The sequence below is a fragment of the Ailuropoda melanoleuca genome, chromosome 13 (genome assembly GCF_002007445.2).
Source record: "Ailuropoda melanoleuca isolate Jingjing chromosome 13, ASM200744v2, whole genome shotgun sequence".
Taxonomy (NCBI): domain Eukaryota; kingdom Metazoa; phylum Chordata; class Mammalia; order Carnivora; family Ursidae; genus Ailuropoda; species Ailuropoda melanoleuca.
The window spans coordinates 82,049,435-82,056,442 of NC_048230.1; the positions used below are offsets into that span (position 1 = coordinate 82,049,435).

Consider the following 7,008-nt stretch of genomic DNA (forward strand, 5'->3'; position numbering starts at 1 on the left):
CATATATACATGGGCACTTAGCTTAGGAGATGTGGCCCCATCCATGTCATCTCTCATCCCCCAGCAGGCTAACCCAGGTTTTGTCTCATGACAGAGGCGAGGTTCTAAGAGAGAGAGAGAGTAAGCACTCAAAATCTCTTGAGGTTTAGGCTCAAAATCTCCATAGTGTGACTTCTACTATTCAAAGCCAGTCACCAGGCCACATTCAAGGGGTGAAGTAAATAGACTTTATCTCTTGGTAGGAGGAGCTGCAAAATCACGTTGAAAGGGGCATGGATACAGGGGAGGGCAGAGAATTGGAGCCATCTTTGCTACCAATCGAACTACCACAGACCCGGTCATCTCTGAGTCCTGAGGTGAGCACAGGTTGGCAACCCAGACAATGTTAAATGCATTTTAGAAAGATTAATTTGGTAATCCTTCTAAAAGGGGAGGAGATCAATTGGTTTAGGTAGTGGTAGGGGAGGTTGGTGTAACCAGCAAAATGGCTTTTGCCTTAATATAAGTGATAAATCAGGAGTGTCTAGAACAGGGCTAGTGAATAGGTTGCATACTGTGTGATTGATTTGTAGTAAATGCCTGGAGTGGGGTGTTGAGGAGAATTATGTGGCCACTTTCCTGGGTGAGCTGAACACAGAGCTTTGATGGATTGGCCATGTTTGCCATGGTCATTGGTGGGAGCAATGACAGCACAGGACCAGCTATTTGCCATTTTTGTTCTACCAGGGGTGGTAAAGTGAGGTTAAAAAGTCTTTTGAAATTAATTAGGAGGCAGAATTAAAAACTATTGGTGATCCATTGCAAATGAAAGGAAACTATTATTCTAGAATAGTCCCAGTTTTTGGATATGGGTACTAGATGAATGATAACATCATTTCTAGAAGTGGGTCATATTATATAAGCAGTAGATTTGAGTCTGTATTAGATAGGCCAGTCTTGTATAATATTGCAAAAGGAGTATATATATTTTTTTCTGTCGTCTCTTGGTACATAACAAACCAACCCAAAACTTACAAGTTGTGATGATTAATTTCATATGTCAACTTGACAGTGCCGTGGGGCGCCTAGGTATTTGGTCAAACATCATTCTATGTATTTCTGTGAGATTATTTTGGATAGGAGTAACATCTTCATTGATAGACTGAGTTAAGCAGATTGCTCTCCCTAAAGTGAATGGGCCTCATCCAATCTGCTGAAAGCAGGAATTAAACAAAAAGGCCAACTCGCCTTGAGTCAGAGAGAACTCCTTCTGCCTGACAGCCTTTGAACTGGGATGTCAGCTTTTAAATGCCTTCACACTCAAACTGAAACATCAGCTCTTTCTGGGTCTTGGGCTTCCTGACTTTGGACTAGAGCTACACCATCTGTTCCTTTGGTTCTTAGGCCTTTCAACTTAGCCTGGAACTACACCATTGGCTCTCCCGGGTCTCCAGCTTGCCAACTTAACCTTACAGATCTTGGGACTTGTCAGTGTCCATAATCATGTGAGCCAATTCCTTATAACAAACAAATAAACATATACATCTAAATACACACATACACATGCTACTGGTTCTGTTTCCCTAGAGAACCTTGGTTAATATAGAAGCTTAAAACAACAACTGTTTTACTTCTCAGAATCTGGAGGTCAGACATTTGACAGGATGGACTGGGGATGCTCTGTGGTATTTGGGGTCTCAATGCTCTGCCCTCTGGTCTCTCCTTCTCAGCATGGTCTCATCACAATGAAATCTAGTCTGAGCTACTGTAGAGCTTGGCAGATGCCCTCAGGAGAAAGTATTCCAAGTAGACAAGGACTTCTTAAGCCTCTGCTTCCATCATGTTTCATAATGTCCCATTGGCCAAAGCAAGTTTGGTGGCCAAGCCCAGAATCAGGATGACAGGGGACTACACAAGGACATGGATGCCTGGAGATGTAGTTCACTGGAGCCATCAAAGTTAGTCTGTCACTGTGGAGAGGTTTGATGTTCCATCTTGGGCATATTGATTCTGATGTGTCTATGTGATAGCTAAGTAGGAAGAGTCGGGTGCAATATGGGCCAGAAGCTAGGAAAAGGTGATTTAGCTGGATAGATACATTTGGAAATCATGACTACATAGGGGTAATATGAAAATATTCCACAATCGAGACAACAACCAATCAGAACAGAGACTGGCTATAGCCTTGAAGCAGGGTCTCAGAGAGTCCCATTTCGCTAGGTATTTCCCCTTTTGTTTTCGGTGACAGGAGTCCAAGGAAAAGAGGCAGGGTAGACAGGGTCATGAGATGCCACTCGTGGGAGGAGGGCACTGGGCATCAACAACTTACCAGTTGGTAGGAAATATTACAATATTTTGACAACTAGTCTGAGTATCATCTCTGTATACAGGTGGTGGCTAAAGCCACGGGTAGTTGGTCAACCGTGTACTGAGATTAAACGGGATGATGTGATCAATATTTAACCACTTCTGGCCTACAAAAAGTATAATTTCATATGTTTCAACCTAAGCCACAATGGGACAAAAATAAATCTAAAGTAGATACCAAAATTTCATTAACAGGCAGGCAAATAAGAGGAACTCCCCAAAGGAAATTGAAAAGGAAGATTCCATGGGAGGCAAAGGAGGAACACAGAAGAGGAAGGAAGCCAACAAAGGTCTTGAAAACCACATTGCAGAGCTCAGGTAAGATGATGACTGCCGGTCTTTTGTATTTGGCTACTAAGAGGTGACCTATATGAGTTCCACTTCGGGGAAATGGTCAGGGCAGAAATCATGTTTCAGACACTCATGAAGTACCCAGAAAGTGAGAACTTTCCTCTAAATCTAAACTCAAGACGTGGTTAGAGTATTTCCCTTTGCCTGATAGTGAAAGGAGAAAAGGTAATTGATTTGGAAGTAGAGTTGGGATAGATTATGTTTTTTAAGATGAGAAAGACCTGCCCACATTTTTTTTTATTTTATTTTTTTAAAGATTTTATTTATTTATTTGACAGAGAGAGACAGCCAGTGAGAGAGGGAACCCAAGCAGGGGGAGTGGGAGAGGAAGAAGCAGGCTCCTAGTGGAGANGAGACAGCCAGTGAGAGAGGGAACACAAGCAGGGGGAGTGGGAGAGGAAGAAGCAGGCTCCTAGCGGAGAAGACTGATGTGCNCCCATAACGCCGGGATCACGCCCTGAGCCGAAGGCAGACGCTTAACCGCTGTGCCACCCAGGCGCCCCTCGGCGTGGTGTTTTAAGATGATGTGTTGAAAAGGTCAGATGGTGAGTGGAAAGAGCAAAGTCCTAGNTAAAGATTTTATTTATTTATTCAACAGAGACAGAGACAGCCAGCGAGAGAGGGAACACAAGCAGGGGGAGTGGCAGAGGAAGAAGCAGGCTCATAGTGGAGAAGACTGATGTGGGGCTGGATCCCATAACGCCGGGATCACACCCTGAGCCGAAGGCAGACGCTTAACCGCTGTGCCACCCAGGCGCCCCTCGGCGTGGTGTTTTAAGATGATGTGTTGAAAAGGTCAGATGGTGAGTGGAAAGAGCAAAGTCCTAGAATCAGGGGCTGGGGTTCTTGTCCCAGGTTTTCCGGTTTTGAGGGCCAGTCTGGTCACTTTGTAGCAAATCTGTCTTGGTAAACAGTGGTTCTTTATCTCCTATTTCCTCAGCTTTGGTGCTTTAGTCCCCAAACACCAGTAGCTTCCCATGACAACGCGACTGTTGCAGAACTTCTCCCAGGGAAGTGAAGCTCAGCCTTAGTCATGTATTAGAATCTCCCGGGGGCACTTGTAAAATGTTGATGTCTGGGCCTCACCACAGAGACTCTGATGTAATTGGTCTGGGATGTTGTCATGGGTTGAACTGTGACCACCCCCCCCCAAAGGTATGTTGAAGTCCTAATCCCCAGTACCTCAAAATGTGACCTTATTTGGAAACAGGATCTTTAAAGAGGTGACCAAGTTAAACCAAAGTCATTAGCATGAACCCCAATCTAATCTGATTTAGTGTCCTTATAAAAAGGGGAAATTTGAATACAAAGACTTGTGCAGCGAGATTATGGGAAGGGAAATAAGGGAAATGCCATGGCAAGATTAGATTGGCGTTAGGTTGCTTAAGACAAGGAACATCTGGGCTACCAGCAGCTGGAAGAGGCAAGGAGGGATATTTCCGTGATGTGTCAGAGAGAGCATGGCTGATACACAAATTTCAGATGTCTGGACTCTGGAGCTGTGAGATAATACACTCCTGTCTGATAAACCACTTGGGTTGTTGTACTTTGTTACAGAAGCCCTAGGAAATTAACGTAGATGGTCTTGGATAGCAGTAGTTTTAAAAGTGACCCAGATGATTCTAACGTGCCAGGATTGGCATTCGTAGCTATTAAGGGAAATAAATGTATAGCAGATATAACCTGAGTAGAAAATGTCAAAATCAGTTTAGGAGCCATGCAAACATAATTATCACAAGTATCATATTTAAAACATAGTAATCTGGGGACTAATTTTAATGCCTCATTATATATTTCTTCCTANAGCCATGCAAACATAATTATCACAAGTATCATATTTAAAACATAGTAATCTGGGGACTAATTTTAATGCCTCGTTATATATTTCTTCCTAACNAAACATAGTAATCTGGGGACTAATTTTAATGCCTCATTATATATTTCTTCCTATTGGGGCTTTGCATTATGAAAGAGACATTTGCTGTCTTGCTCCTCGGCAATTTCTTGCCTGGATGCTCATTTTTAGTCTAATTTCTCACTGTGAGTGATGAGATTCTGGATTTCCACTTCGTGTGTGCTTTACAGGTCTCCTCATGGCATATCTTTTCTTTTTCATGCCTAAGGGCACTGGCTTGCACCTATCCCTATTGGACTTCATCCTGTTCACTTATAATGTAACATTTCTTCAATTTGTCAAAGTTACTTAGAATTCTGATCCTGCAGTCCAACATTCTAATTTCTATTACTCAAGGAGAGTCCCCAGGACAATCGAATTAAGAATTATACGAACAGGAGGAGGAATCAATTTCGAGAAGATCAGATAATGGAAGGTTTATTATATTATGTACTGCATTAAAGTGTGAAGATGTATGAAAGATAAATGGTCAATGCATGAATTATACAAAGAGTTCCTTAAACGAGCCTGTGAGATCAGGCCCTGTCCAGGCATAACGTGAGATGCAGAATCTTGTCACTGTCGTTCAAAGTGTGGTACATGGGCCAGCAGCGGCAGCATCCCCTTGGAGCTGGTTAGAAACACAACATCTTAGACTGCATCCCAGAAACACTGAATTCAAATCTGCATTTTCACAGGGTCTCCAGGGGAAGCACGTGCATATTAAATTTTCAGACACCCTGATGTAGACGTGTTTCCTTTTTTTTTTTTTTAAGATTTTATTTATTTATTTGACAGAGAGAGAGAGAGAGCGCGAGCGCCAGTGAGAGAGGGAACACAAGCAGGGGGAGTGGGAGAGGAAGAAGCAGGCTCCCAGTGGAAGAGCCTGACGTGGGGCTCGATCCCAGAACTCCAGGATCATGCCCTGAGCCGAAGGCAGATGCTTAACGACTGAGCCACCCAGGCGCCCCAGACGTGTTTCCTGCCTTACAGGNGATCCCAGAACTCCAGGATCACGCCCTGAGCCGAAGGCAGATGCTTAACGACTGAGCCACCCAGGCACCCCAGACGTGTTTCCTGCCTTACAGAGCCCACCGAGTAGGCTGGTTGAGGAGGCAAGGTACAAATGTGGTAGAGCAGTGCTTCTCAAAGCATGGTCTGGAAAACCACCTGTATTGAGGTGACCTTCAGGGCCTGGTACAAGAAGAATGTACACTTGGCCCCTTCATACACCAACTCAATTTGAATCTTTGGAGGTGGGACTCAGGAATTTGCATTTTTGATATGTTCCCGAGATGAATTGGATGCACATTAAAGTCACAGAGTAACTGTCCCAGAACAATAGGAATTAATTTCACCTCCACACATCTGAGGAATATGACACCCTTCCATTAATAACAGCTGTGCATGATGGCAGTGTCGTGGGGGTGNGGCAGTGTCGTGGAGGTAGCAGCTGCTCTTCCCTAGAGCAGTGTCGTCAAAGGATGGGCCACAGATCAATAGCCTGGCTATCCCCTGCGAGCTTGTTATAAATGTGCACTTTCAGACTTAACCCTGTGTCTACTGGTAGGGGCTGAATCGTTTTCCCCCCCAAATTCATATTTGAAGTTCTAATTCCTGGTACCTCAGAATGCAATCGTATTTGAAGATAAGGAAATAAAAGAGGTAATGAAATTAAAATGAGATCTTTAGGGTGGGCCCTAATCCAACATGACTGGTGTCCTAATGGGAAGAGGACATTTGGACACATCACTGTGCACGTAGAGGGGAGACCATGTGAAGACAGAAGGAGGAGATGGCCATCCTTAATGCAAGGAGAGAGGGCTCAGAAAAAAATAACCTGACGACACCTTGATCTTGGACTTTCAGCTTCTGGAGTGGTGAGAACGTACATTTCTGTTGTCTGAGTCATCCAGTCTGTGGTACTCTGTGGCCCTAGCAGAATAGTATACCAATTAAATTAGAATCTGATTTTTTAAAAGAAGGTTTTATTTTTTAAGTCATCTCTACACCCAGTTGTGCTTAAACGCACAACCCTGAGATCAAGAGTCACACGCTCAACCGACGGAGCCAGCCAGGTGCCCTGAGAATCTGAATTTCTAACAAGATTCATAGGTGATTTGGGTGTGTAAGAAGCTTTGAGAAGTACTAGTCTAGGACAGTGGTTCTCAAACTTTACAGTGCACCAGAGTTCCCTTGAGAGCTTGTTAAAATAACAGACTGCTGGGCCCTGTTGTAGAGATTGATTGGGTTGTACTGCGGTGGGGCCAGAAAAGTCCGCCTTTCCAACGAGCTCCCAGGTGATGCCAAGAGTACTGGTCTGCTGACCACACTTGGGTGGTACAGGTGGGACCAGCAGCATCAGCTTCACCTGGTAATTATTAGAAAAGCAAATTGGGAATTCCTGTGCCCCCCCC

General features: G+C 44.1%; 1 long non-coding RNA gene across 1 annotated transcript in view; it reads left to right on the forward strand.

Moving 5' to 3' along the window:
* Window positions 1-280: 280 nt before the first annotated feature.
* LOC117795792 overlaps window positions 281-7,008 on the forward strand; it is an 18,876-nt gene continuing 12,148 nt past the window's right edge. The window contains exons 1-2 of the long non-coding RNA XR_004619938.1: window positions 281-356; window positions 2,542-2,664. This is a non-coding gene — a long non-coding RNA (uncharacterized LOC117795792). The remainder of the gene's footprint in view (window positions 357-2,541; window positions 2,665-7,008) is intronic.